At 46.3% G+C, this 7,007-nt stretch overlaps 1 non-coding gene across 1 annotated transcript; it reads left to right on the forward strand.

The window, feature by feature from the left end:
* Window positions 1-2,718: 2,718 nt before the first annotated feature.
* On the forward strand, window positions 2,719-2,790 carry TRNAT-AGU (transfer RNA threonine (anticodon AGU)). The gene has a single exon. It is a non-coding gene; the product is annotated as a tRNA-Thr (tRNA).
* The last annotated feature ends 4,217 nt before the right edge of the window (window positions 2,791-7,007 follow it).

A 7,007-nucleotide genomic window follows, 5' to 3' on the forward strand; every position in this document is an offset into this window, starting at 1 on the left:
TCTTTCACATCATCTGTTTGCTCGGTTCCTTTAACTGGAGATGCCAGGGATTGAACCCGGGACCTTTTCAGAGTTACCAACCTCCAAGTACTAGCTGGAGATCTCCTGCTATTAGAACTGATCTCCAGCTGACAGAGATCAGTTCACCTGGAGAAAATGGCAGCTTTGGCAACTGGACTCTATGGCATTGAAGTCCCTCCCCAACCCCGCCCTCCTTAGGCTCTGTCCAAACAAACGCCTCCCATGGTGGTGAAGAGGGACCTGACAACCCTAGACCTTCTGCATGCCAAGCAGATGCTCTAACACTGGGCCACAGCCCCTTCCCCCATATTTGGAATACTTTGGAATGACATTCCCTGGACATAAGGGTGCCAATTCCAGGTTGAGAAATCTCTGGAGATATGGGGGTGGAGTTTGGGGAGAGGAGGGTTTGGCAGAGGAGGGGCCTCAGCGGGATATAACGCCACAGAGTTTACCCCTCCCAATGAAGCCATTGTCTGGAGATCAGTCATAATTCTGGGGGATTGAGAACCAGTGTGGTGTAGTGGTTAAATGCTGTGGTTGGAAGCGGTGGACTCTGATCTGGAGAACCAGGTTTGATTTCCCCACTCCCCCACATGAGCGGCGGATGCTAATCTTCTTCTTCTCCAGGCCCCACCTGGAGGCTGGCAACCTTAACTGGACACCTAGCCCATTCCGTTTTAGGTCCCAGCCCCATCCCCTAGCCTTTTCTTCCTTCCTTCCTTTCCTTCCTTCCTTCCTTCCTTCCTTCCTTCCTTCCTTCCTTCCTTCCTTCCTTCCTTCCTTCCTTCCTTCCTTCCTTCCTACCACAACCTTTGACTTTTGCTCTATGTCGCTGATTGTTTTGCCGTTCCTCTTAATTAAAATTGAAGGACATTTAAATAAGCCCATTTTTGCCGGATTTTGTACTGCTCTCTCCATCATTGTTCCCTTTTAGCGATTGCTTTGTTTTATACAGGTTTTTACCTCACTCCCTGGAGAGGCCTTTAAGTTGAACGCAGTGGGATGTAAAGGACTCGATAAATAAATAATAAAGAAAAGGCTTAATTGGCAGGGAGGGAGTATTAATTTCAGTGGGGAAATCCCCAGGAAGTGTGCTAAAGACTGCTGCAGCCCTAGGAATATTTCAGACAGAGCTCATCACCTCTGTAAAAAGGGAGGAAAATACGTTCCCTGTACTTTTGGTACTTGAATGAATTCAACGTTGCTTAACTCTGGGTTGGAAAATTTCTGGAGATTGGGGGTGGAGCCTGTGGAAGGCAGGGACCTCAGTGGGGGTACAGTGCCATAGATTCCACCCTCCAAAGCATCCATTTTCTCCAGGGGAACTGATCTCTGTAGTTTGGAGATAAATTGTAATTCCAGGGGATCCCCAGGTCCCACTTGGAGGCTGCCATCCCTAGGGTTTGGGGAGAGACATCAGTGGGGTACAGTGCCATAGATAGGGTTGCCAGGTCCCTCTTCGCCACCGGTGGGAGGTTTTTGGGGCAGAGCTTGAGGAGGGTGGAGTTTGGGGAGGGGAGGGACTTCAATTCCACACAGTCCGATTGCCAAAGCGGTCATTTTATCCAGGTGAACTGATCACTATTGGCTGGAGTTATAGTGATTTGAGTTGACTGACTATTTTTCACTGTGTGATGTTGAACACAGTATAAAACTTGTTATTAGTCTTGTGAGACTTCATTATATTTGTGTTGCTTCACTCAAGTTTACTTCTTTGGGTCTTTTCTTGGCCTTTGTGTTGGTTGTTGAGTGAGTACCTTGAGGTTGGCAACCCTAGCCATAGAGTCCAGCTTCCATAGCATCCATTTTCTCCAGGGGAATTGTTCTCTGTAGTCTGGAGATGAGATGTAATTCCGGGGGACCCCCAGGTCTCACCTGGAGGCTGGCATCCCAACACAAAAGCATCAGGTTGTGTTGTATGTTGCAAAACAGTTAAGTTTAAGATTTCTCACAGGACGGCACTTTCCCTTCGGTATGTACTTCAACCTGGACATTTGAGATTTTTCATCATTCTTGTCTCAAGAGTTTCACTCGGATTCAACTAGCAGAAAGGTCTTTCGTTCTTGTGTCTCGGATTCCTCTTCCCGATCTCTCCCATTCAATAAATATACTAATACACTCAATGGCTGAAAAGACCCCCCTTTCAAACATAGGTTGAAAGGTTTGCTTGGAGGCTGAAAAGCATAGATATACAATTTGTCTTCTTTAACCAAGGTTTCTGTGGCAAGAAGACCACAGTTCATAAACGTGTCACTTTCACAGACAATGTCAAGTCCCACAGTGCGGAAAATCTGTCTTCAGTAACAAAAAAATAATAACCCCAGAGTTCATTCAAGTCTTGTTTTACGAGAAAATGCTGGGTTACATTCACAGTGCACATGCACAAAAGTATTAAAATACTGCAATATCTGGCTTGCAAAAATCAATATATTTCACTACAACCAATGCACACAGTTCTGTGGAAAGTCGGAAGGTAATACAGCACAAAGTATAAAAATATACTCACAAAGAGAATCAGTTGCCAGAGGTTTACTTTTCAGGAGTATGTTCTTGTATTTTCCTTTAAAGACAATAAAATACGCCTTGAGTTTCTTCTTCTTCTTCCAAAGTAAACAGTATGGGTTGCATCCTGTGGAACTGTCACTGCTAGCAGAAGTATTGTTCTACTAGCAGAAGGAAACTGTCTCTGAGGGAGGGGCTGTAGCTCAGTGATAGAGCATCTGCTCAGTATGCAGAGGGTTCCAGGTTCAATCCCTGGCATCCCCAGTTAAAAGGAGCAGGTAGTATGTGATGCAATAGACTTCCACTGGAGACCCTGGTCAGCTGCTGGCAGTCTGAGTAGACTACACTGACCTTGATGGAGCAGTGATTGGATTCAGTATAAGGCAGTTTCATGTGTTCATGTGATGCAAGGGCTTCTGCTTGTTGTATCACAGGAAGGATCCTTCAGCTGGAGGAAATGCCTCTTCTAAATGCTTGCCAATTGTCCGCCAATCGACTCGGCTGCCTCCCGACACTCAGCTGATCAGCGGGCAGAAGAGGGCCAGCTAGGGTTGCCAGGTCCCTCTTTTCCACCAGCGGGAGGTTTTGGGGGTGGAGCCTGAGGAGGGCAGGGTTTGGAGAGGGGAGGGACTTCAATGCCATAGAGTCCAGTTGGCAAAGCTGCCATTTTTTCCAGGTGAACTGATCTCTAACACCTGGAGATCAGTTGTAATAGCAGGAGATCTCCAATTAGTACCTGCAGGTTGGCAACCCTATATGGACACCTCAGAGTTTTTGGAGGCAATTTCGCATCTGCGACATTTCGAGGTCACATTGCCCCAGCCCCAGAAAGCTCATGTTGGTTGCCGGGGGGACCTGGCAACCCTACTCTTCTAGCAAAAAGGTTCTCACAGGATCCAATCCAAGCTAGTACCTGGAGGTTGGCAACCCTACATATCCATAGGGTTGCCAACCTCCAAGTGGCGGCTGGAGATCTCCCGCTATTACAACTGATCTCCAGCCGATAGAGATCAGTTCACCTGGAGAACATGGCCATTTTTGCAATTTTACTCTATGGCTTTGAAGTCCCTCCCCTCTCCAAACCCCGCCCTCCTCAGGCTCCATCCTAAAAACCTCCAGGTATTTACCACCCCGAGCTGGCAACCCTACATATCCAGCCCTCATAACAATTGAGTTTGACACCCCCGATTTACAGAGTGGTCCCGAGGAGGTTGAGATTCTCATCCTGTTCTCATACCTCATCACCTCTTCCTTGGTAACATAGTCATATGGAGTTCCACAGCCTGCCTGTACAATGTGTTGAACAAAGGAGAGGGCCAATTCTGATAACATTCATGTACGCATTTAAGCATGCAATTCAAATGCTCAGTACCTCATGTGCTCATTCCAAAGAGTCATGTGCCTGGAACAGACTGGCTTCGGGCATTTTGTGTTGCCATTTAAAAGTAAAGCCTGAAGCAGAACAACTATTGCCACAAAGCTGTTTGTGGTGCCTTTCTGTTCCCCTCTGCTAAGCCAGATGTGTTCCTCGCTTCCCTTTTTGTGCAAACGTATGTCGTTTGATCACACTACATACCCCAGGCATTCTAAAACATCAGCCACCAGCCTTACACATGGGTAGGAAGTCAGGACAGAGAGAGCCTCAGTGGAGGTGAATCCTTCTGTTAACAACCGTTCAAAAAAGTCAACCTTGCTGTGGAAATTACATCACCCAAAGCTTTCCGTGTTCTTTACAAAAAGGTAGCCACCATGTCCTACTATAGGGTTGCCAGGTCCCTATTTGCCACCAATGGGAGATTTTGGGGCAGAGCCTGAGGAGGGTGGGATTTGGGGAGGGGAGGGACTTCAACGCCATAGAATCCTATAGCCAAAGTGGCCATTTTCTCCAGGGGAACTGATCTCTATCAGCTGGAGATCAGTTGTAATAGTAAGAGATCTCCAGCCCCCACCTGGAGATTGGAAACCCTACCTACTGGCTCAATGCAACCCAGCATACATAGTGGATGTGCTTTAGTTTTTACAAAGTAGATTGTGATGGTACATCTTTGCATAAAACCCTAATGGTTCCTGCTGTCTGTGGCCATTTCTGGGTCACGCCGAAGACCCCACTGCTGGAAATGAGTTCTCCTCCACCTCAGAAATATGCCAAGCAAATGGCTGTCATTAAGAGCTTATAGAATCACATTACTGCAAATCTTCCCCCCTCCCCTCCTGCACCCATGGCCGTAGGACTCAGCTAAATCCCAGGTCACCTTGTTTCAGGCCAAGCATCTTTGATCACTCTCAATAGATACAACATCATAAATAGTGTATACGGCACGCATATCTATGCTTGCTGCTTATACTAAAGCAGTGATTTCCAAAGTGGGCCGTACCACCCCCTATGGGGTGGTGGGATTACCTAGGGGGGCACTTAGAGGCAAGGGGGCAGCAGAGGAGTGCTAGAGGTGGGCCCCTTCAACTGTGTTGTTCACTAATTTGCAATCGATCAAGCTATGGCATCATTGGGTTGCCAACCTCCAGGTACCAGCTGGAGATCTCCTGCTATTACAACTGATCTCCAGCCGACAGAGATCAGTTCACATGGAGAAAATGGCCGTTTTGGGCATTGGACTCTATGGCATTGAGGTCCCTCCCCTCCCCAAACCCCACCCTCCTCAGGCTCAGCCCCAAAAACCTCCCACCGGTGGCAAAGAGGGACCTGGCAACCCTAGGCACCATGGTGGCAAATTTGGTGGAAACTATCAGAATTTTTTTTTCAAGACTTTGAAGAGGTGGTACCACTGGATCAAGTTCATCAATTTTGTTGAATAAATTTCAAGTAAAACGTTTTAATTTGATTTTGAATAGATGTGCAATTAATTGCTACTGTTTTGAAATGCTATTCTTCTTATCTTCTTTAGTGCATCATGCAAACCCCTATTTTGAATAATGCTTTTTATAGGGTAGGGTAGTGGGTGCTCGGGTTGAGTTTGTGGGACCAAGGGGGCGGTGGCCCCAAAAGTTTGGGAACCACTGTACTAAAGGAACTGAAGTATTTTGGCTTGTGGTTGTGAAGGCTTTAACAGAGGTGAGATGACGCTGTGAGTTCTCCACAAAACGTTATGAAGACTGAGCCCGTCTTACACCAGTAGAGTAACCAAAATCACTGGGTTAGGTCAGAAAACTCAAAGAACCCAACCATAAAGCCTGAAAAAAGCATTATTAATAGAAAGTTCAAAAGAGATTAAAATACGAGTGACATAGTCAAATAGGCAAGCTGACAGAATAAAATAATAAATCTAGCTAGCTGAGGTTTACTTTCTAAGCTGCTACATAGTTGCCATTCTTAATAGCTATGATGTTGTTTCAAGCCACTAAGAGACATGTTAAAATTGAAGTATAGATAGGGCTGCCAACCTCCTGGAGAAAATGTCAGCTTTGGCCATTGGACTCCATGGCATTGAAGTTCCTCCCCCTCCTCAAACCCCGTCCTCTTCAGGCTTCATCCCCAAAACCTCCCGCCAGCGGCAAAGAGGGACCTGCCAATCCTAAGCCAACATGCAAGAGATACTGCATGTGAGAGACTATTGTTTCTGTACTTCCAGCAAGCTAAAATGAACAAAGTGTTTCTGCATGATCTCTGAACGGAGGCTATGTTTAGAAATCTTGGAGGTGGGATGACCATTCCACTGCTGTCTGATATACACCCCCGATAAAAGTTGACCACCTCAGTAAGAGTTATCTTTGGGGCAGTCTGTAGGGTTGCCAGGTCCCTCCTTGCCACCAACGGGAGGTTTTTGGGGTGGAGCCTGAGGAGGGCAGGGTATGGGGAGGGGAGAGACTTCAATGCCATAGAATAAAATTGCAAATATGGCCATGTTCTCCAGGTGAACTGATCTCTATCGGCTGGAGATCAGTTGTAATAGCAGGAGATCTCCAGCTAGTATCTGGAGGTTGGCAACCCTAGCAGTGTGCTTGAACAATGCGGAGCAGATCCTGGCTTTTCCCTCCAAGTGCCTCTCTTGTAAAACTGGTTTCTGACCACAACATTCATTGTCAGCTCAGATAATGGGGAAAATGCTAAGCTAAAAATGAGGTTTTCCACAGGGCTGTTTTCCATGATTTAGATTCCCTCCTGTAAATAATTTACGTTAATAAAGTGAGAACATCAGGGCTGTGTGGGATGGTGTTAAGATCTGGGCCTAAAATGAGGGCCGTCTTTTCTAATGAGGGGCAGTTGAATTGTACCATATGCTCTGAGGTTTGAAATTAGCAAATCCATCTGTTAAACAATTTGTCATTTTCCCCTGATTTTATTTCTACTTCCTGCTCATTGAGCTCTGAGTGAGATTATGAAGCAATGGTTTGGGTTCTAAAATCTAGGGCCTTTGATTCAGAGCTCCTAAGGTGATATTTGGCAGGTACTGACTGATGTCAAAACCTCCATGAAAAGAGTGAAGATCACAAACTAGACCGTCCTAAGACTTGCATCATTAGTA

Source organism: Euleptes europaea, chromosome 16 (assembly GCF_029931775.1).
Source record: "Euleptes europaea isolate rEulEur1 chromosome 16, rEulEur1.hap1, whole genome shotgun sequence".
Classification (NCBI taxonomy): domain Eukaryota; kingdom Metazoa; phylum Chordata; class Lepidosauria; order Squamata; family Sphaerodactylidae; genus Euleptes; species Euleptes europaea.